Here is a 24,081-nt window from a genome sequence, read left to right as displayed (position 1 = left end):
TATCGCCCTCTATAGTTAAACTGTTCTAGATTTAATTAGTGGTTTTAAACATGTATCTGTGATAACCAAGTTATTTTACTGTCCTTTGTTGACAGGTGCAAATAAGTTAATTTTTAATCATTATGAATCTATACCCTATCATGATACGGTTGAAACATTGCCAATGTGACTTAACTCTTAACTCACTCAATACCTGCTGCGTGTTTCAGTTTCTCCTTTACCCAAAGATACACATAAACATATAGGCTTGATTACTAGTATTTCACTCATCTTCTTTTTCTGTTTCAGTTCTTACTGGCTAATGTACAAATTACTTGATTGATTCAAATTAATTTAACTGCATCTGACGTGTGAAGAGACGCATTTTTGAAATTCGGGATCATGTTTAAAGAACATATAAGTGTTTCCTTTTTGTCGTCCTAATCGATCAACTGCACTCATCTGCATCCTTCCTGTCCTAAGTGTCAAAAAAATTATATTAACTGTTATCTTTGCCCTTAGTATGGCCAGCATTTTCCAAAATACTATTTTAAGTGTATGCTTTACTTATTATCCACAGAAGCGTCGATAATTTTCCCTGTCACGATTTGAATAAACACAAATTACATACACATACATTACATCATGGATTAAAGAAACTTTTACTGGGCACACTGACTTACAGGACAGGGATTATTACATGTCACAAAAGTGAACCCTTGCCAGGCAATAATAGGCTTACTGCAGTAGAATATATTCTCTAATTAGCACCTGCCACAAGGGGTTCACCATATGCATTTAGGTGTTTTTTCATTGCATAATTAACAATCAACAGACCATGAAATGTTGTTTAAGACTGTAGGCGAATTTGGATGTAGACAAATAGGGGACAGTCTGTGTGGGTTGAGCGTGTGGTCAGAGACAGTGTGGTTCATGACCGGGAAGACTAAAATCGTGACTCTTCCGGTTCCGTTTGCAAATTTAGTGCCGTGACAAGAGGTGTGAGAAATCCACAAATCAGAAACAGCGGAATACATCACTGACAACTCTAAGATTTTCAGTAATTTTGTATTCAGCAAAAGCAAAGGCACGATAAAAAGCAAAATTCACAGATTCACAACAGAGATTTCATGTACAATACAACGGAGTCATCTAAAGTAATGGGTGACAAATATAATGTCAACTCACTGAAGTCTTGAAGTGAGAGTGACAAACGGTGATGCGGAAGTAACACAGCGAGCGGTTGGGCAGCGGTTGTGATGATCAAGCGTTGACGGCGATTGTCAGGGTAATTTACTCCAGTCAGTCTGTGTATCCCTGACGACAACGTGGCAACTAGCCTTTATATATAAATTCAGTCATCAATTCCTTAAAGTTTGAGCACATAACGCCACTAACGTAGAATGCTCTAGAACAGTAGTAATCTCCCGGAAGAAACCAATTAATCAAGGGAGGCAACTCTAGAGCACTTCCTTAAAACCTGCTGCTAAAATACGAAACGTATGGAACATTTATGATACGGAATGTGGCCCATAATAATTATCATTCAAAACAGTAATTATTACTTAATTAATATTACAATTTACAGAAAATACACTCTCGTAACAAGTGGCTGAAAGACGGTGCGCCTCACTCAGAGGCTGTGACAAGTTACAAAGAAAACAGGTATATTGTATATTATCTTAAAACATTTGCTGCTTTTGTTACTACAATCATTTAAATGCATTTCTTCAAACCATTTCTTCAAACAGTGTCAAAGGCCTGATTACATTCTGTTCTTAAATATTCGTCTGATCTAACGGAGTAGCCAAGATTCAGGTAGAACTCCTGACATGATATGTTTCCGTCTCGCATTGTATCTTTTGGTGGTACTTCCCTACTTCGTTGGAAATTAGCTCTCAGGGGAAATCAGAAATATCAGACTTCCCGGGACACCTGAAAAACAAAATTAATTTAACCTTACCAGCACGACACCCATGGTGTCGTGCAATCCGTGTATTCTTGAAATATCATGACCTTGTTAACAGATAATTGGTTATGTTGTCTACACTAGGATGGAAGCAGGCAAAAACAAGCCAAATGACTTCCTCCTTAAAACCCTCATAATGCATCTAATTAATTTGGTACTTTACAATAATAGGTGACTAAACGTTTCATACAGTATTTATTTTAGAACACGTTGAACAAATTCTAGAGAAATCAGTGGACAAGTTCATATTACAGATGATTCCAGAGACAAATTATTTATGAGATTTTAGTTTATAAAAAAGCATTAAACTGCAAAATAAACAAACTAATCTGACCCCTAATGCTCAGGAATTACGACCACTTATATAACAATAGTTTGAGAATTTGTCAGCTCAGGAAGCCATCATTTCGATTGTTTTAGGTTCAGGACGTCAACAAGCAGTACGCTTTGAAGTTAGGGTGCTTTAGTACATAACTCATCTCCTGTGACATGTTACTACACGGCTGGTGGATGATAGAAGTGAGCATGTCTCACACGGTCACCGACCGTGTCAAAACATACACAAAATAATAATATAAGAAAACACTGAAAAGCACTGATCCAGAGAAATTCCTGTGGACTGGTTGTTGCTTTTGCTATTGATCTTCTCTGGGATGATATCAACAGAATTCTCGACTGGTTTCTGACCTCTGTTGCGCCCCCGCATGCGCAATTGACAGCATAGGTATAGACTGATCAACAAAAATGAAATCTGTTTCACTTGATAATACTTCCATCTTCATATTTGTAATAACATTTGGAAATTGAAAAATCTGCTAGTGGTAGAGGAATGAGAAATAAATGTGCGTATTTATATAGCCTGTCTTATAATCCCAATTAGTTTATTACCTTTTTTGTATGCATTTTGAAACTTAATAAAAGGTATACGATCTGCTTATATTTGTAGTCAATTTATAACATGACTGTAATATCTAGACATTTTACTGATTTGCTAACGTGAATCATTTTTCACACACGCCGTAAGTACGACCTAGAGCATGTTGTCTGTCTCCTTACACTTCACGGTGGAAAAAAAGACGCTCTTGAACGCTGCCACACTTGAATAAAAACAAACCGCAAATATTCCAAATGAAACGGACTACCGTCTGAACAATGTCTGGCTATTACCTTGTTCGATGTATGTATCCATCAATAGTGAGTGCGTTCAGTTTTACGCCGCACTCAGCAATATTCCAGCTATATGGCGGCGATCTGTAAATAATCGAGTCTGGACCAGACAATCCAGTGATCAACAACATGAGCATCAGTCTGCGCAATTGGGAACCGATGACATGTGTCAACCAAGTCAGCAAGCCTGACCACCCGATCCCGTTAGTCGCCTCTTACGACAAGCATAGTCGCCTTTTATCACAAGCATGGGTTGCTGAAGGCTTATTCTACCCCGGGACCCTTCGCAGGTCGTATCCATCAATATCCACATAAAGGAACGACAAAGACGAAGAATCATGTTCCATATCAGGTGTCTTTTAACAGTCTAATATACGAAAAAGAGAACTATTGTTTCAGCAATTTTTCATATTGGTGTATCACCCAAGATCACACACACATCTGGTAACCAATTTCATGACATCCGCCAAAGTAATTAGTTTAGTCAATATTGAGCAGTCAATCTTTTGAGGAAGGATGTTGTTCTTACATAAGTACATTAAGACAGGGTGCTATCAGTATAGATCAGTAAATCTACACACATATACACTACCTTTTGACAAATTGGCTGTACAAGATAAAAATAATTAATCAATCAGCATGTTATCAACTAATCCTTTGACCAACGCTTGTTTTCGTAGCTTATTTGAATTTTCTGCACTTCTATATATGTATTTGATTTAACGTTTGTTACGAGTGTGTATTTTCTGTATATTTTGTTATTAATTAAGTAATAATTATTATTTGGTCACAACATTTAGTGTTTTCAATAATAATTAGGATGGGTCACATTTCGTTTAATAGATGGTCAGCACTTTTAGGATTCTGGTTTTCTGGAATTTATCTGCTCTTAGTTTTCTATGTGTTTTCTTCCGGGAGACTTATTTGAGGGCATCCTACAGTGTTGTCGATATTTGTAAGTGCCCGAATTTTCGGGAAATGACTGAGTATATATAACAAAAGGCTGGTTGCCGTGTTGCGACGGATACACACTCATTCATATTTACTAGAGTTACATCGCCAACAATCCGTCAACGCCGTATCTACATCATCCGCTGTCAGACCGATCGCTGTGTTTACATTCTGCATAGTTCATTCTCTCTCACACCAAGACTTTGGTGAGTTTGCTACTAAACATATCTTGTGACCCATTGCTTAGATTTTGTCTCATTTGTATTGAATTTGTAATCGGCATTGTGACTTTTGACTTGTGACTTTGTATACCTTGCTCTCACAGTTTAGATAGAATTCATTTGACATTTGAGACCTTTTGTGAAATATATTCCAAATTTCTGCAATTTTACAGCAAGTTACTTGTTGAACCAGCAAAAAAGGTGTATGATCTTGAGAAGTTTGTATTGCCCCCTGACTCTGAGTTGAGGAAGTCAGATTTATTGCAAATTTATTCACATCTCAAACTTGATGCCAAACCTGCTATGAGGAAATTTCAAATTTTGAAAATTGTCTTGAATCACTATATTGATGAAGGGATTTTTGAAGATGATGTTTTGGAAAAGGTGCCAGAGGAATGTTCAGACCTGTTGGACATGAAAAAAAATAGAATTGAAAAGGTTGGAAATAGAAAAAGAAAAAGAGTTGGCATTGAAAAAGTTAGAGATGGAGAAGGAAATAGAAAGGGAAAGGGAAAGAGACAGAAAGGAATTAGAATTGAAGAAATTAGAAATTGACAAAGAAATTGCTCTGAAGAAACGTGAAAACCCTTCTCAGACCTCAGATTCTTCCACTTTTGACATTGCAAGGCATGCTAGACTTGTACCCCCTTTTAAGTAGAAAGAAGTAGACAAATATTTTCTACATTTTGAGATAGTTGCTGAAAATCTCAAGTGGCCTAGGGAGTCATGGACTATGCCGTTGCAAACTGTTCTGAAGGGTAAAGCTCAGGATGCTTATTCAGCTTTGTCAGTACAGCAAAGCTCAGATTATGAACTTGTCAAGAAAACAATTTTGAAAGCTTATGAGTTAGTACCTGAGGCTTATCGTCAGAAATTCAGAAAAGCTCACAAAAGGGACAATGAGACTTTTGTAGAGTTTGCTAGAGAAAAGGAAATATTATTTGATAGGTGGTGTGGATCTAAGGAGGTCACAGATTTTGATGGTTTGAGCCAGTTAGTGTTGATGGAAGATTTCAAGCAGAGTGTTCATGCTGACCTTAAGACTTATTTGGATGAACAAAAGGTTGATGACTTACCTAAGGCAGCAATGTTGGCAGATGATTATTGTTTGACTCAGAAGAGTTCTCCAGGTTATACAAAATTTTCTGGCCAAAATGGCTTTTCCCCGGTTAAGACTTCAGGACATGCAGGTTACAGTGGTGTTAGAACAGGTTCAAATTCTAGTTTTGAATTAAGTTTTGTCTTAAATCACTGCTTTATTCTTAGTCATATTCAATAAAAGTTTTAGACTTAAGTCTTGTTGTTGTTTTTTACTTAGTTCTTAAGCCTGCACCCATGTAGGCTTAAATATAGGATTTCAACTTAAGTCTAACCAAAATGGCAGCCGCACAGCGTGTATATTTACCAAGATCCAACAGATTCAATGATATGAATGATGAGGAACTACTTAGAAGATACAGACTGAATCAACAAGGTATTAGGTTTTTATTGCAACTTATTGGAGCACAAATACAGCCACTGACTGGACGGAATCATGCTATTGATGCAACAACAAAGCTCTTAGTAACTTTGAGGTTTCTGGCAACAGGCAAGTTTCAATTGTGTAATGGGGATGATCACGGGTTGAGTCAACCGAGCGTATCACGTGCGATATACACGACTGTTGAAGCCTTGTCCGCCCCTGCCATGGTGGCACGGTTTATACATTTTCCCAGTCCCGCAGTGTCAACGCAGCAAGGTGGAGTTTCACCGGACGGCGAACTTCCCAGGGGTGATCGGCGTCATTGACGGCACGCATATACAAATACAGGCACCAACTGTAAATGAGGATGTTTACGTCAATCGACATCACTACCACAGCATAAACACACAGGTATTTTCTTCACAGATTCATATATTTGTGTTCTCAAAGCTTATTTCCAAATAATCTCACAAAATTTTGAATCGTCGATTTTGTTGTAAGAAATTTGTAAACTTGCCGTGGATTTGTATTTTTCAGGTAGTGTTCGATCCCTTCGACCGTATCATTGACATCGTGGCACGCTGGCCTGGGTCCACACACGACTCAAGAATCCTCTCTCAGAGTGGTCTCTTCCGTTTAATGGAGAGCAACAACTTGCCAGCTGGGTGTCACCTTCTCGGTGATAGTGGTTATCCGTCTAAACGTTGGCTGCTTACTCCATTCCTTCGCCCAGAACCCGGCAGCCAGGCACGCTACAACCGGTAAGAACTATCCACAAAATGTTGGAGTAACCTCCCTTGCTAGTTTGTAAAAACTTGCGATCATAATTGGATACACATAATACGGAAAAAAAATAACCAAATTAAACCTTGCGTTACATGCAAGTATATATCCAACAGGTGATCATATTTATTATCATAATCATTTGAATAATAATAATATAAATTCAATGATTTGATAATAATGTGTTTCAATGTAAGAACATTAATTTGGCACTGACACAAAACACTGATCAGATCACATCAAAGTAATTTGTATCTATCTTCAACTTTTTCTAGTTTTTTTTTTCATGATAATGCACATTCTGACAATAATATACCTGAATTTTTTTTCAGTAAAATTGAATTCAAATAACATAAGAAGATTAAGGAACCCAAAATCTTACATATCTACTTAACACCTATCAATTCATGCTTCTCTTCTGTAAAGCTGTGTGAACTATTCCCTTTCCCAATGTTGCTTCAGTCCCACTGAGCATCTCTATGGAGCATATTAGGCACTAAATAAATACAATAATATCATTATTAACCCCATTCATGTTTTTCTTTTTGTTTTTTTTTTTTAAACTGGTGTGAACCAAAGTTATTTGGATATATTTTGATATTAAGACAATTATTTTCAGAGCACACAAGATCACAAGGAGTTGTGTTGAGCGTGGAATTGGCCAACTGAAGCGCAGATTTGGAGTCCTTCATGGTGAAATCAGGCAATCCCCAGAGAGAACTTGCAAGGTAAAAATGAGAGGCTAAATGACGGGATACAAATATGTCATTGAGAAATCACTCAATTTAGTAATATCTTGTAAGTGGCTGTAATAAGATGTGTCATGTTCATTGGAGATTTTGCCATTGTGTCATTTCATGTGTTTCAGATCATTATGGCCAGCGATGTTTTGCATAATATTTGCAAGGAACGTAATATTCCAATTCCACCAGCTGATGGTATACCACAGCGCAATGCAGCCGCAGTACCAGCAGTCCTGCCTCCACAAGGTTTGATGGGAGTTCGTTACAGGGAGCAGTTTGCAAGGACTCACTTTCCATGTAAGTCCGATGACATATATTATTGATTGACTGAAGCAAATATCAAAATTATTTCCAACATTTATTAGGACTGGTAGAAAAGATTAGTTTCTGAAACCAACCCAATTTTCTACAATACAGTATCAATAAGAACAGAACACATGATGCATCCCGGTATATTCTAACAATATACTAATTGCAGTGTTGAGTTATATTACATATAGCAGTTTATATATAACCAACATGGTAACATGAGAACAATGAGCACTGTTCACACACTACAGTAAAGTGTATAAATCAATGCTTATTGATAGAGCTATGTAATCATAAGTATAATTGAAACAAGTGTAGAATTGAACAAAGCTTACATACCCCTACTTCCCATGTACTAATTAGACTAACAATTTATGGAAACATTATTTTTCCTGTGGAAACCTGACATAAAATTGAAATTGACTGTCTCATGTTGCACACTTTGCAAATAAATAGTCATGTTTCCATGGAAACAGCAAAAAATCCCCAACATTTTAAAAAAAAACAAACTTCCAAATAGCAAAAGGCACATCTATCGGTAATGATTAACATGTATGTGAAGTTTGGTGAACCTAACATGTAAACTTTCAGAGATATGCTCAGGTCCAAATTTTGGGATGAAAGGATGGACGGACAGAGTGAACTCTATATACCCCCCTTACTCTGTAGAGGGGGTATAATTTACACCCTAAACATCAGACTATTAAAGTCTCTCATAAGATCATGCAATTACATTACAATTAATAAATAATTCCTTGGATGTGAAATAGTTTAACAGATTACGATTACGTAGTAGCGGATTCTTACAAAAGTTTGCACACTGGTTTTTAGTTTCATACTTCAATGCAACGAAATAAATACACAGTCAATCCTTAAACGTATTTGCTTTTCAATTCCTGTTTTCTGTTCTTATTTTATATCTTAAAAGAAGGCTTTAACTAATTTCTAATTTTACATTATGAATTCACACAGTCAGTCATGCATGTAGCCTGGGGAACTCATATAATACTATCAATAACTTATTACCTACTTTTCGAAGGATTGATCTAGCTGTAGGAGCTGTATGAAGCTTGAATCCATTGACATTGGCCCAATCCCTGTTAGGACAGTGTTATCCCTGCCAATACAGTCCACCACCGCCTCTGTGACAGTGCTTATAGGTGTTGGGGGTGGTCCACCGCCTGAAAATATAGTCAGACTTACTTTGAATTAATTATACTACTATAACATACCGCATTGGTGAGATTAAAAATATTACACAATCAACCCACAGTCACCTGCTCATATGAAATATAGATGATCAATTTTGTTCATGGCAATGAACAGATTTACCTCACACAAAACTGAAAGTTGATGTTTTTGTGATTTTATAATTCATACACAATGGTGTGATATTATACTACTTTAGGTTTTCTCCTGTGCTTTTAAAATACTTACATAACTGAAAGAAAGTCGGATTTATTATGGTGAGTAAAATTGTTATGGTCAGTGGGAAAAGTTTGGGTCAGTAGAGACATGGGAACCCCAAGGAAATTTGTTAGGCCTTATCCCAGATATATTACTCTTTGAAGGAAATTAAATCTAAAAATTACCGGTTGCAGTTGTTGAATTCTTGAATGTGCTGTAAGCACTTTTTCCGGCACTCTTCAGATTCTTCCATTTCTTAATGACCTCCTCTTTGTTTGTGACCATTTGCATTGAGGGTGTCTGTGATTTTCTAAGACAAAAATTGGTTAGCATTTGGATTAATATTACTTGGATCCTTGGTTTGAAAATAACAAATTTGGTTTTGGCATTCTTCTGTTTCAGGAGAGAACATGACAATTTTCAAATTAATGTAAAAGTATTTTTTCATTATGATTAATGATTTCTCTGATTTAGTATTTGTGTACCATTACTCAGGGACATTATAAGTTGAAGCAAACGACTTTTGGTCTGTAGAAAAGAATGTATGGAATATTTCTGTAAATAAACAATCATTACTGACAGCATAATACTTTATATTACAAGGAGGGAATTGTTGCAAATCAACCATTTTTTAAAAAATCAGTTTACACAAAAATTGATAAAATGCATTAAATGGTGCTCGTAAATTTCTATACTAATTGATGATGTTGAAGGTTCGTATATATTTCCTATTGTACAATGTACCATCAATTCATGAGGTAATTATACATAATTACGTGTTATCAAATTTATCCTGATAAGACGTTCTTTAACATGTTGAATGCACTCCTCATGTCGGTTTGCCGAAGTCACACCCGGTCCGAATCTCCCCTCTATTACAGTCTTCCTCTCCTTCACTAATTCTGCTAACAGCAGACATTCTTCTTTATGCCAGTTGGGTTTTCTTTTCTTGCTAGCATCGGTCTCGGCCATGCTGACAGATTTCTTGTCGTCTGCGTTCCGATGACAGAGGGGAATCCCCGCTTGACGTCACTTTTTATTTTCTTGCATTAAAGAGTTCCACCGGAAGTTTTCCGTTGCTGGTATTTTCCCATTAGCAACGATGCGCACGCACCGCGGCCAAGAACTTAAGTTTATGATTGACTTAACTTTCGACTCAGCTAAGTTTTTGACTAAGTCACTTTATGAATACGAACTTAAGTTTCTGACTTAGCTAAGTCAATTTTTGAAAACTTAAGACAAAACTTAAGAGAAATCTTAGACTTTTTTAGAATACCGCCCCAGGTCATTTGGTGTCTCCATGTTACAAACTCCAGTTTAAAAGTTGGCGCTGATCCTATTGTCACTGTTTCGCCGGAGAGTTCAGATAGTACAGTGAGTGAGTGAGTTTAGTTTTACGCCGCACTCAGCAATATTACAGCTATATGGCGGCGGTCTGTAAATAATCGAGTCTGGACCAGACAATCCAGTGATCAGCAACATGAGCATCGATCTGCGCAATTGGGAACCGATGACATGTGCCAACCAAGTCAGCGAGCCTGACCACCCGATCCCGTTAGTCGCCTCTTACGACAAGCTGAGTCGCCTTTTATGGCAAGCATGGGTTGCTGAAGGCCTATTCTACCCCGGGACCTTCAAGTTGGAGGATGAATTTCAGGGGATTTTTCCTTCTTGTGCAGTGGCTCGTTCAATGTTGAAAGGCATTTCTTCCAAGACTTCTTTGCAGAATGATACCATTTATGATTTGTCAGGTACTTTTATGGATCATTCTTTGTGTGAGGTGGAGACAGAGGACTTATCTTCAGAGAGTAGTAGCTCTTCGGGACTTCTTGAAAAGTCAGATAGTTTGTCAGGTAGTGAACATGTTCTTTCCAAAGAGCAGCTTATAAGTGCGTAGGGTGAGGATGTTGAAGTGCGGAAGTTGGCTAGTCAGGCTGTTTCTTTTGAGGTTAGCAAGGTTCCAGTTTGTTATTACTACAAGGATGGTGTTCTGATAAGGAAATATAGGTCGCCGGATGTTCCTGCAGAGGATAAATGGAAAGTACCGAAAGTATTTCGAAAACATGTACTTTCATTGGCACATGAAAGTTCCATGTCAGGTCATTTGGGTTTAAACAAAACTTGTGAGAAAATTTTCTCACATTTCTTTTGGCCCAGTCTGAGACATGATGTGGCTGAATTTTGTAAGACCTGTCATGCATGCGAAATTGTTGGAAAACCAAATCAGAAAATTAATTCCGATCCCTTGAAACCTATAATGGCATTTGAGGAACCTTTTAGTAGAGTTATTGTTGATTGTGTTGGTCCACTACCTACGACTAAGTCTGGTAATCAGTATTTACTCACAATCATGTGTGCTTCTACCAGATTTCCTGAAGCAATTCCGTTTTGTAGGATTGTTACCCTTTGATTGTCAAGTCTTTGATCAAGTTTTTGACCTTAGTTGGTTTGCCAGATGTTGTTCATTCTGATCGGGGCTCAAACTTTATGTCTAAGGTTTTTCAACAAGCTATGTACCAGTTAGGTATTAAACAAGTTAAGTCTAGTGCTTATCATCCAGACTCACAGGGAGCTTTAGAGACGTTTCATCAAACTTTGAAAAATATGATCAAGACTTATTGTTTTGAGACAGAGAAAGACTGGGATGAGGGTGTGCTCGCCACGGGTGCCTGATATATTGTAGTCGTGAGTTCGATTAAAAGCCGGGAAAGACAGTGTTTGTGTCTACGTGTTTCAAGATCCCAGTATATTCTTAGAACTGTCTCCACTTGTGTCAGTGCCTGGATATAAACACGGTAATGATGAAATCCAAGCTGACACGTTTGATTACCGGAAAGTGAGATCAAATGTGATTTTCCATTTCCATTCCCATATCAGGCACCCGTGGCAAGCCACCTCCTCGGGATGGGTGCTGGGTAACGCTAAGAGCTCGCCAACCCCCTGTGTGGACACTGATCAACTAGGTCCATAGCACCCAATTGCTGGTCAAATCGAATTGGACAACCTGTTTGGCGTGAGTTGTGTCCCGTGTCGGTGGAGGTCGATATTCTGGCGGTTGAGGGCAGTAGAAGACTGAACCATTTTGCTCCTATTGGTCAACACACCACTTCGGCCCTTACTTCACCTAGACGGGTGATAGAACTGGCCCAGTTCTATCAATCGGCTGGTCACGCCAAGCCCTGGGCTACAACTAAGTAATGCTCTAAATTTATAAAACTGTTAATTTGATTTTTCAAGCTTGGCATAACCATTTTGAGATTGTTATTTCAAGTGCATCATTTTATGTATGTTTTGCCTAGAGTCGTATGTACAGAAGGCGGTGGCTCATGGTCCTGGTCTGGTGAAACTATTAATCATTTAACTTTTCTGCTGGAGTATATCGTCCGGGTATCCTTGGTGCTGCAAGCTGGAGATTCGCGTGTTTTTAGCATTGTCCTTGTGATACTCCGTGGTGGGTGGGGAGCTCGGGTGATGAACCAATAAATACTAACCATGGAATACCAAACCCCTACTAAAAAGACAAAACGTCCACTTGACATTGATCCTGATAATACTGAACATAGCTCCACTAAATCAATTGACTACTGGCCACGCTTTATCGTAATTGACACTCCACCACTGAAATTGAACCATTTTGTGGTATCTAAGGGAATATAAGGAATTGCGGGTGAAGTCAAAAACATCAGACGCTTGCCTTCAGGTGATCCACTTGTTGAATGTAGTACACGGCAGCAAGCCACAAACCTGATGGCGACTGAATTGTTTGTTAACATTCCTGTGTCGGTCTCAGCACACAGAACCTTGAACACCAGTAAACGAATAGTGCGAGACCGTGATCACTTGTTTGCTGACATGACAGAATTTAATATCGTGTCAGAGATGAAGGATCAAGGAATAACTTCTGTTCAGCGCTTCACAACTCGTAGAAATATTGAAACCTTTCAAACAAACACATACCTGTTTTCCTTTTCGTGTCCTCTTGCTCCAAAATCAATAAAGGCTGGCTACTGTAACATCCTAATCCTTTAAGATGCTTTAAATGCCAAAGATACGGCCATGGTGTCAATACATGTAAATCATCTGTTACATGTGCTCATCGTAGTGAGAAAACTCACATGATGGATGACTGCAACAGCACCATCAAAAAATTACCAATTGTGAAGGAAATCACTCATCTTTCAAAATAAAATTTACACAAGACACTAGCTTTGCTGAAACCAAAGAACAAGTCCAAAATTCTGATCCTCAAGCAAATGTGAGAGACTGTCCAAAACATCTGGCGAAATCAGGAAATGTATCTTCACAAAAATGTCAGAGTGACAGACCCTCGAAAGGTTCAGCAAACAAAATCCAGCTGTTTAACAAATCTGGATCTTTGGAGGACATGGATGTGTCAGAAAACATTCCCCACAGGGCACATAGCATGTCGCCCTCTACAAAGGCAAGGGGTAGATCCCCAATAAATCCCCCGAAGAAATACTTTCTTCGAACATTCTACAGTGGAACTGCAGAGGCCTTAAAAATAACATTTATGAACTTCAGCAACTAGACCAGGATTTTCAACCATCTGCTTACAGGAAACGTATCTGAAGCAGACAGATTCTGTAAATTTACGTCAGTTCAACGCATATCATTGTTATTCTCCTCCAGGTGATAAAGCCACTGGCTTTTATCCGGCTAACTGGCATTTCTATGAAAAACTCTTAAATGTCTTAAATGGGAACATTTTATTGATGTTCCTGACGCTATCAAATGCTTTTCTGATGAACTGAATTACATAGCTGATGAGTGTATACCAAAGTCCTCTGTAGTTCCGCATATCCGGAAACCATGGTTCAACGATGAATGCAAACAAGCTAGGAAGACAAGGAAAAAGACAGAACATTATTTCCATCACCATCCTATGGTGCATAATTTAAATAAATTCAAAATTTTAAATGCTAAAGCGCGACGTACGTTTAAACAGAATAAACGCCGATCTTGGCAAAATTATGTATCCAAAATAAATTCTCGGACACCCATGCCCAAGGTATGGAACATGGTTCAGAAAATAAAAGGTGAAGGTACTAAATCTAGAGTCCGTCATCTTAACATGAAGATGAATTACATACTGATGAATCAGATATTGCGAACAAATTGGATGTAACTCTTCCTAAACACCCTTTCTCTTCTAATTATGTGCCTAAATTCCTGCAATATAAAAACAGCAAGAAAAGAGGCCTATCAATTTCAATTCAGATAATGAAGAAGATTATAATGAAATATTTTCTATCCATTAAGTTTTTACCCGCACTTCACGTTTCTGCCTCATAACAAATCCCTTAAATCTACATGCCTGAAGGCACTTGATTAATTAAAAGTTATTTCAAATTCTAAATGGGGGATCAAGCTACCCTCCTCCATCTGTATCGATCACTGGGCCCCATTTCACAAAACTCTCGTATGCCTACGATCTCGTAACTTTCCTTGTAGCATTTGCATCTCCTATGTTACAGTATGCCAGATACAAATGCTACGAGAAAAGTTACGAGATCATAGGCTTACGAGAGTTTTGTGAAACGGGCCCCTGGTTCGTTCAAAACTTGATTATGGTTCCATCGTCTATGGTGGAGAAAGCAGACTAAAAACTGTTAGATTCTGTTCACCACCAAGGACTAAGGCTTTGTCTTGGGTCCTTTAGAACCTCTCCTGTTGACAGTAGCTACGTCGAGGCAGATGAACCATCTCTTACACAACGCAGAATAAAAGTAGCTTTACAATACATCACGAAACTATACTCTAACGAATTCAATCACCTCCATGAGGATTTGCGAACCTTCTCTTGTTCCGCCTCTTGGGCTCAGAATTAAGCCATTTATTACTGCTGCTGGCACTGAGCTGGAAAATATAGCTCCTTTCCAACTTAGGTTAGGCCTCACGTTGACCTAACTACATGTAAAAAGTCAGAAACTAACGAATTACAATATAAACAGCAATATAATCAATTAATAACTAAATATAACAATTACAAATCCTTATTTACAGATGGGTCCAAGGATGGTGGCGCAGTAGCTTGTGCCACTGTCATTGGATCCAGAACAATATCTTCCAGATTACCTGATAACAGTTACCAGGTATTTTTACAGCAGAAGCTAACGTCATATTAACAGATCTTAAATATATTCAAAGAAACCCTAAGCGTAAACAATATATAATCTATTCAGACTCTCTTTCTTGTCTTCAGGCGATTAAAATGTATCATGTAAACATCCACTTTTAGTAGAAATTATTGAATTATATAATGATCTTGCTACTGGCCAATGCGACATCATCTTTTGTTGGTTACCCAGCCACGTAGGTATTTCTGGGAATACGATGGCCGATCTCGCAGCAAAAGCAGCGCTCAATACATCTGTGACACCACTTCTTATTCCATATTCAGATTACAAAGCTTGCATTAGAACGTATATCCGTGATCTAATGCAGAAGAATTAGGACACTCAAGTAGGTATCAATAAACTGCATGGGTGTCTGTCCAGATTTGAAGAGGTCGCACTGGCCGCACAAGATATGCACATGAATATTTGCTTAAAGGAGAGGATCCTCCGTTTTGTATCCATTGTGATGAAAGAATCAAGCATGTCTTGCTTGACTGTGTTGAATATTCCATCACAAGGGATACATATTTCAAATCCCGAACGATGAAAGATCTTTTTTTATTATTTTTATTATTTTTTTTATTAATAACGTCAGTTATCATTTAATTATTGCGTTTTTTAAAAGAATTACATTTATTGAATGACTTGTAAATAATTAAATATTTTATTATTGGTAGTTTAGATTAGTAACTGAGATTGTTAGTGGCAGTACCCTCAAATGGGGTTGAAGTATTGTAAAATTATTGTCCTCCTGAGAGGGTACGTAAGTCCTGAAACATTCAAAGTAAATTTAAACTTACCAGTATTTTTAAACGTAGTAATTTTATTATTTTAATTTTGGCTAAAATTTCTTACAATCGTCAGCAACTGAAGGGATGGTGTAAATCCAGCTAGGGTCCATGCAGGTAGCAAAGGCACTGTAAGTCCCCATGGTCCCTAGTGTGGTGATCTACCTTCAGTTGTTGGCAATCTATAGCCTATTTTTATATTGTGTTGTCCCTTCCAGCTAAAATGTTTTATATTCAATTACTACTTGTACATGTATATCGGTGATATTCTAGTTATTTTACTGTCCTTTGTCTACCGATTTTTAACCTATGCATATATTCCATTTAAATGTTAAATGTTCTCGTCACGATATGGTTGAGATATTGCCGATGTAACGTTAAAAAATATCTCACTCACTCACTCAATATATCAAGAATAATTACCATGTTGCCTAAATGACTATGGTGAGAGATATGGTGAACTAATTATCAGCCTATTATGAAGTGTACAACCTAAATCTAAACTCTAAATATATTCCGAGTATTCTTCTAATGCCAGTGCATACGATCTCAGCTCTGATGCCCACACAATGAGCCTAACTTCACCCTAGTCTCGAAAACAGGGAATGTTGCATACTAAATAATAACAAAAATATCAAATTGAATAATTGTTCAAATGAAGTATTGTGAAATAATTGGCACGTCTGGATTATACAGAATCCTAGATTATAAATATTCGATAATGTGTCAATAATATACGGTTTATTCTTCAGTCACCTGAAAATAACCTACACATTCTTCCAGAAGAACAGGCCTTGGTTCTAAGCTCACAGTATAATACAATACGGCCTTTACACAGCTTGGATTTTGCTGAGCGCGACGTTAAACAACAAACATTAGAAGTCATTCTTGTTCCAACATTGCTATCTCCTCCCCTGAGCAGAGTCTATGGATCTTACTTAGACACTCACGGGAATAATAACCTCCCACACGGTCATTTTCTACCTGATCCCATTACCAATAAATTTCAGCTCTAATTGGTTCCGTTTGGAGACTTCGTAAATACGTTTTGACGATCACGAAGATTACCATTCAGTTTTTGTTGATGATCAGATGGATCATTCTAGCGTCCATGACAGGATGATGTTAGGTGAATCTTCGACATGAGCTGCCTGTAAATATTCCCAGTCTATCCCAACAATCCAGCGACTGTTGAATTGACTCTACGATTCCGGGTATGTAACTAGAAGAGACGCTTTCAATCGGATCGACTCTCTCCATGACAAACTGGCTACAAGATGTTGTTGAGTTAGATCAAAAACAAGCTAGTATGATTTTACACCGCTTTCAGCAATATTCGAGCACTGCGGGGGACACCAGAAATGGACCTTGCACGTTATAACCATGTGGTAAATCGTATCCAGGTGTTTAGCATGACGAACGAACGAACGCTTAACCACTAGGATACCCAACCGCCCGGATCAAACACGGTGTAAATAATTATACTTGTAAAATATGGACCTCACAATAGCTAATAATAAAACACGAAAAACTGGATTTCCCTGGTGATGTAATCCACAATATAACATATGTTACACTTGGGAAACTTGCCAGTGGTGTTCAGACTCGTCTTATCCCACATGTTATGACTACAAATGGCATTCCTTCTACGTGCATACTACCATAGAACGATAGTACCATTCATCAGAAGCTGAACATAACATAAAACGTTTATCCACTGAGAGTATATGAATGGATAACTGAAAATCAGAAATAATCCTAAGTGTTCATAAAAAGGATGAGGGGGTCAACATGCCAGCTCATCTTTTCCAAAATCATAACAAACATCATTAGTAGAACGTAATCCAGCATTTTCTTCATTGTATTTCTGTACTTTCTCCTGACATCTGACATTTTTTCATGATTTGTTTCGGTAAGTGCATACCGAACAGTGTCAGAATCATGAGTTTTACGTTGCATGTGACCTTTAACGAACAAGTAAAACAAATGACGCGTTCTAGAATAAAACTTCAGTTTGCAATGATCAGCATGACTAAATAATGAAATTCTCCCCAACACATGCTATTCAATCATGCTCAACATACTAACATCCATCGCATTCACACAGATAATAGCAATAAAGACTTCACAACTGACTGGCGACGACAGAGGAATGTTCAAAGAATTCAGTGCATTGGACCTAACTGTAAAGTACGAACCTGCCCGCGATCTCTTTCTCCTGACAGAGGGGATTAGATACATAGGCGATACGTTGTTACGTTTTTGCTGCGCACCAGTGTCAGATGCAAACATCGATGTAATTAAATTATCAATTGGATTAAAGAAGCTCGTACAGAGTTCTCATTGATACAGAAACAAGTTGATGTCCCGGGTGAATGGACAAGTATTGTGTGCCATGATATTGTAAATATTCAAATCACCTGTACCAAGAGAGAAAACGGAATCGATTGTTTGAAGACAAAAGGGTGAAGGAGTATTTGATACAAATATCTCAAGCTATCACGTTAAATGAACTGTACAATCGTTCTAGACAGCACAGGTCTGTGTTATTCACACTATTTGATGTCAGTTACTGAAACCGTTACATGTAGATGCAGATGAAATGTTGGATCTCAGAGTATTATTACCGATTTGTTTCAACTGTGTTACGTTTGTTGGCATATATGAGTCTTCAAAAGTGATATTCACTGCATTCTGGTATCATCACTCTCAAGATGGTTTTATTCTAGACTTGCACTTGCCATACAATATCGGTATTATGCATAAAATCAACATCACTGTGTTACGAGGGTGTATTTTCTGTAATTTGTATTCTTATTGATTAAGTGATAGTTGTTATTGGGTCACAGTGTTTAGAGTTTTGAACGATAGTTATTATGGGTCACATTTCGTATCACGGTACGAGTATTTTAGTGACTTCATGATACTATATATCATATATATATATATTCCACTTTGTTTTGTTGAAGTCATACACACGGACTTAACACTCAAAGTAATACTGGAATTGTGTCATCACTCGGTCTGCCTACGTCTGCCTTCTTCTCCACTCAATACAGGCAGCAACAACAGCTGTAGACAAGGAAACTACGTGCTCAGGCATCTGAGAGTCTGGGCTGTAAAATGACGTGTCTGAAGTCTCTTCATTTATGGCTGTCTCACTTCAGGCCATCGATATTAGACATACATACCGCTGTTTCTTATTGCCGTCACTTCCATATTTTCTATTCATCAGTGTGAAGTCTAAAAATAGTCTCCTCTATTGTCGGAATTGTCTTCCTATTCATTTGCTAGACAGAGGAATATGGGGTGTGCTACTATGACAGTGCTGATTTCAAAACGTCCATGAAATACTCGAGTGCAATTGGTCTGTTGGAGTTTCGGATATGAGATGAAGATGCCTCTTCCTGGAGCAATCATTTTTGAGGGATATTTATAATGATTCAAACTGAGCCTTAAAAACTCTTATGGTCACAAGCGCTCACTTATACCAAGTTCATGACGACCATTTTCAACTTGATGTCATTTAGCAGCTACTGCATCTTTATACTTCTCAGAACGTAACCTGGTAATTTATGGTGTGTTGGTGACAGACTGAGGCAACTGGTGAAAGATTTAAATTACTGATGACACTTTGAGACAGCAGGAATAAGATTGCTTCTGACACAATTCTTAGACAAATGGTGAACTCCCCACCTGGGCACATTGTCCGAAGCTTTTTTTGTTTGGTGTCCCCAAAGTGATTTTGTCTGAATTGCTACATGAACCATAAAAAAACATTCGAACTGAGTCACAAACTGTTCCATCACAATCCTATAGAATTACAATACAGCAACATTGTGTTGTGAATCATGCTTGGCCACCTGTGATCTGTGAACGTTCAAAATACCAGTTTTATTATGTAAACAAGTCTCCTCGATAACACCATGTCCCCGTTTAACCGAAAGAAAGAACCTAAATGTTTGCAACTTTTTTCTAATTGCGCTTAAACATTTTTTTTCCAGTTTTCAAACAAAATGTATGTAAACGCTGCAAAAAACGATAGTGACAAGATATGAATAATATGAAAAAACAGAAGCATTAATGAAAGTAAAAACCTATTCCAAATTATTTTTAGCTTCACTACATTCAGCTCATAGAGAATTTACACCAAGGAATCACAACAAACTCTAGCAAACTCTATGTACTGATGAGTGCGCTCTCCCGTTACACGGCTGTACAGTTAGAGGTATCATTACAGCGGTAACTGAACCGTATACATAGTCATCAGTGAAAGAAAACTTCCACATGGTGATATTTGAAATAATTAATGATTTGATCTGAAACGTCTAACAATGGAAGAAAACAATATTTGGCATAATACTTAACTGTTGATTGGTAATTTATCTGTGGTGGTCCTTTTTCAACACAAATGTATAACATTTCAAATGTGGTAGGGATCATATAGCGGTAAATGCATTTCTCTCATCAATCTTCTTTCACCTTTCTACATGACATTAGCAAACCAAAGACTCCTTTTTGTCATCCAGATCGAGATGATTCGAAACACTGCGTTCTCTCGGAGCATTTGCTTCCACGAACAGGGCCCACTTCCTATATGTTGTAATGGAAAGTGATCAGTTTGTTCAGATTAAATCAGGTATGGTGATAAATATTCAGTGTCAGCGCTGAGTCAAACAAGCCATCAAGAAATCTCAGTTAGTGTCTCATATGAATGTGCAGCATCTACACAAAGATGTATAGCTGTTGGGACGATTTCGACTTTTCAGTCGTACATTTCTACTTTTATCCAATTACTCAAAGCTCGATACCTGCCCGGATGCTACACAGATAGTCACCTAAATTTCCATGTATTAAGTAGAACCGGATTTCTATAAATGAAAAACTCTCCAATCTTGTGAACATGAACATATTATAACATGATATTGTAATGTACTGTTCAATTACTCCATGAGTACTGTTAGAGAAACGTGAACTAGTCGAGGTATGTAATGAATCTAATCTGCTTGGTTTTTTTTTCTTTTTTTTTTTCTTTTTCTTTCTTTTGAGGGGCTCTGGGGGAGGGTGGGGGAAGAGATGGAGTTAGGGGCTGGGTTTAACGTGCGAAAAAGTATAATGTGTCCATCAAGGGGCATTCACTGTAGTTGTCCGATGGTATATCTTGAAACAGACCCGTCTCACTGAGGACCCGCATCCTCAGTACAAGTATACCGTGTGATAGTATGGTTGTATCATTACTGACAGATGCTGACAGGAGCGCATGAAGTAAACTCTCTCATCCTCTCTTCTCTCTTAGAACACATCTGCTGTCTTCCCTTTCATCTCAGTAATCACACAAAATTCTGTCACCCGCATGACTCTTCTGTACATACGTGGATATGCGCTCCATCATTTTCCTACAGTGAAAAAGGAAAACACCTCCCCAAGGATATGACCCGCACGGAAGTGACGGCTGTTAGAGCTTATTATACTCTTGTGAATAAGGTTGTAAAGGACATATTTCAAGCTTAAATAGACATAAATCTCTTTACCAAGATAGCTGTTTCCTAGGACCTGACAATCAAGGGCTATTGCCTCCCAAAAGACGACACATTTGTGAAAGGACGTTTTCAGCTTAGTATGACTCGTGATTATTTGTGATTGGCGTAATATATTTGTAATGACGCCTGATGTGGACTATGAATGAAGTGTTAGACGGATTTACACATGACCTGGTCTTCTTGCATTTCTGTCTACACCGTCCTATCATTACCATTGGATGTGTACTAGGGGAGCGTCTTCTCAGACTCATGTATTAACGTTTAGAAAACGTCCCAAGAGGTTCCTTCTCAGCGAGAGGCAACGCGCTGACCTGCAAACAAACATATGAACTAGGGATTAAGATTCATAAACGAAAAGATTTCCCAGCCAAAGTCAGCACCAGTTCCTTCAAGACAGAAACATTCGTGATGCTACTCATAATGTTACATCTTTTATCAATGAGGAAATGGGTCCTATACATTCGGTTCGAATTTGAAAATATGAATATTTGGAACATATACGTATACGCAAAGGTAAAGTGGCACTATTCCTCCAATATTTAGTTGACCATAGACTAGAACAGTTAACTTGATTAATGCGCAATCAACGCCCCTGTAATGTATCTTTACTTTCGCAAAATCTTTCTGTTTTCCGGACAGAGAGTCGACAAACATCGAGACCTGGGACAGATAAATTTCCGAGTCAGTCATTGATTTTATTATGATCCTGCCAAAAAAAATCAATCGTTATATTGCACATCTTTGAAGCTGATCTATATGTACCTGATGTAAATGGAAGTGGCTAGTTCTTGATGTTAAGAGGCACTGAATAGAAAAGAAGACTTCTCAAACACTATTTTGTAGAACTTCCTTGTTCTGTATTAGATATATCAGATACAAGAAGCAAAACGCATACTGACATTTAACGCCTTTTATTCAATTCATGTTTATAAAGGAATAACAAACCACATATTTACAATATTTAGAATGTAAAAAACAAACAAATTCAAATAACTATTATTTGATGCGGCTTACTGAGGAGAAAAAAAGAAGTTTCCTTTCAGAAGGTTAATTTGCCGTCATTGTCGGTTGAGACTGATTTCACATCCTCAAATTGTTAACACAATAGAGTAGATAGTATTTCTCAGGACAACTTACAAACTTACCATTACCCAAGAAAGACGTCCTTAACATTTACACAAAGTATTGATAATTTAAAGCAGAATTGCTCTACTTTTACAATCTGGGAATGAGCCAAATTCAGTTTCTCTGAAAAGATTTCACTTTTTAGCTTTGGTCGCCTACACTATTCCACTTGAAAAAGATGTTGACCACTCCTTGATCCTGACTTTAGTTATACAACGTGATCAACATATCAACATATCAACATATCAACATATCAACATATCAACATATCAATATATCAACATATCAACATATCAACATATCAACATATCAACATATCAATATGCAGGGGTCTACATTTCACCAAAATTAGTCTCGTGCTCTCTATGAAGACATCAGAACATCATCATACAACTTATCAAGGTTGTAACATTCAAGGTCTCGGCAAAGCTTTCAAAATGGTCTATGGAAAAGAATCGGATCACATTTTTCAAGGACACACGCTTCAATTCCATCACCCGGATTGTACGTAGGCGGATCCAGCCAACGGCAGCATAATAGTTTTGTGGATAAAACGTTTAATAGGAGATCGCTCTGCAAGAAAACTAATGACCATCTGTGATCAGCATATTTCATTGATAATACTTAGGTCATGAATCGCAAGATTGCTACAGGCATGTGCCCCATGAGAAAGGGCGGTATTTGTGGCACTGTCGAATTGAGACTGCATTATAATGTATTCGTATTTTAGACTCCTGTTGTGCAATTCTAACACACCTTTAAGTCTGCTATAAGTACGTCAACAGAGTATATGGGTGTGGAGGACGTGGTATAGACTCATGGCACGGCAACTACGGGATGGGAACCAAAGATCATAGGTTCCTGTCGTATCTAATGAATGCAACTCTGTCCATCGAATGGCGGCGTGTTGCTACCTCTTTCGTTTACACCACGATGCGTCAGATTCGTGCGAGCAAAATTGTTGTAGGACCTACACATTCACTAATTTGAATGGATTGATGTGGCCCAAACTAGATATACTTAGTGTGGTTCTTGGAGTTTGAATGATGATTACAAGTTCCTGCATTGACAAGTTGGTGTAGCTCGGCACTATGAATAATGGTAGCTTGGAATACTTCACCAAGATAAACTACTTTCATACAACAGAAATTAATGCATAACGACGTCAGACACATTTCGTATTTCACAATTTAGCAGATTTAAAGTCCTTATCGTGCCATACCACTAACAATTCAGTTGGGTTTCATTATCTGTTGTAATTGCGTAGAGAGTTTGATATCCTCTGGCATCGATTCTGTTATGGATGGGAATGGAATATCACATTTGATCTCACTTTCCGGTAATCAAACGTGTCAGCTTGGATTTCATCACTACCGTTTATATGTGTTTATATCCAGGCATTGACACAATTGAAGGCACCTCTAAGAATATATTGGGATCATGAAACACGTGGAGCACAAACACTGTCGTTTCCTGATTTAAATCGAACCCACGACTACA

The 24,081-nt window shown here is 37.8% G+C and overlaps 1 pseudogene; it reads left to right on the top strand.

Annotated features, from left to right (window-relative positions):
• Positions 1-5,664: 5,664 nt before the first annotated feature.
• LOC137277499 (putative nuclease HARBI1) lies at positions 5,665-14,615 on the top strand (annotated as a pseudogene).
• The last annotated feature ends 9,466 nt before the right edge of the window (positions 14,616-24,081 follow it).

This window comes from Haliotis asinina, chromosome 1 (assembly GCF_037392515.1).
Source record: "Haliotis asinina isolate JCU_RB_2024 chromosome 1, JCU_Hal_asi_v2, whole genome shotgun sequence".
NCBI classification, from domain to species: domain Eukaryota; kingdom Metazoa; phylum Mollusca; class Gastropoda; order Lepetellida; family Haliotidae; genus Haliotis; species Haliotis asinina.
Note: the sequence above shows the minus strand (reverse complement) of the source record. Positions and strands in the feature narration are given on the sequence as shown.